Genomic DNA, 1206 nt, shown 5'->3' with positions numbered 1-1206 from the left:
TTTTTCGGGGAACATAGAGAAATTTATTCGACCAAATGCTCTCTGGACCATCATGCAAGAGACTACTGACCCTGAATCTGGAAGGTTCGGCCAGCCAACTCTCAGTTAAAATACATAGATGTGCAGAGATTCTTGGCACAAAGATGAGATGGAGTGCCGAAGCACGGACTACATATTGAATCAAATGTAGTAATATCAGGACCTAGCTGACCTATTTCTGCAATGATTGGAGCCACAACTGAACAATAATTGTCACAAGTATTCCAAAGATTAAGAACTGCCAGGCAATCAGTCTAGACTAAGACTTTTGGGAAGCCTCTGATGTTAGCAAAATTGATGCCCTCTCCAACGACTTTGTTTTAATATAAGTTGAACAGTAACTCCAAAGAGCAGTTTGCTCCTGGCTCCCATAAACCTAGTTAAATATCAAACAACAAATCCATCTCCTTCAATGGAATTGTTAAAGCTTACAGCTATATCCATGTTTAACATAATGATATCATCTTGTCGAGACCGCCATCCATGGCCTAACCAAATATACCGTTTCTTGCAAGGGATGTCCAGAAGTAAAAGTGCTTGTTTTGGGAGGATTGAGTTTACCCGATCAAGCTACTCTTTCTCAAGCAGGTGTCTAACTATTCTAGTAGTTCCAAATAGACTACACGATGGTAATAATATTTTATTGCTGGTTATTCGTGTACAATTAATCTGACAGGATATCAAGGGCCAATGTATTTGGATGGAGCCATGGTAGTCGAACATGAAACCATAACCCAGCTCATGAGTTTTAATGTCATACTAAATAATGATTCTCAATGCAGTACCCAGCTCAGCCAAGGAAATTCCTCTCCGGCCGCTTCTATATAAACCTCGGTGACCCTGAGAGATCTTCCTCCACCTCCTCTTTCCTCTTCCTTCATCCCCGACCCTGAGCGACCGAGCAATGGCGGCCAGGAGGATGGGTGGCAACGACTGGAAGAAGACCATCCCCCGCCAGATTATCAAGGAGGACGCCCAGTATGTGTGCTGTCCTAGGCGTAAGCGGGCGCTGTTCAACAAGGCCAGCGAGCAGGCCCTGCTCACCGGTGCCCAGGTGGCGGTTGTCATCTTCATGCCTGACAGCAAGGCCTTCTCCTTCGACCATTCATCCATTGACGCTGTCTTCAAGCACTTCAGGGCGGGGGACGATGCGGAGGTCCAGAGCGC

This window comes from Triticum aestivum, chromosome 3A, assembly GCF_018294505.1.
Source record: "Triticum aestivum cultivar Chinese Spring chromosome 3A, IWGSC CS RefSeq v2.1, whole genome shotgun sequence".
Classification (NCBI taxonomy): domain Eukaryota; kingdom Viridiplantae; phylum Streptophyta; class Magnoliopsida; order Poales; family Poaceae; genus Triticum; species Triticum aestivum.
This window is presented reverse-complemented; position numbering follows the sequence as displayed.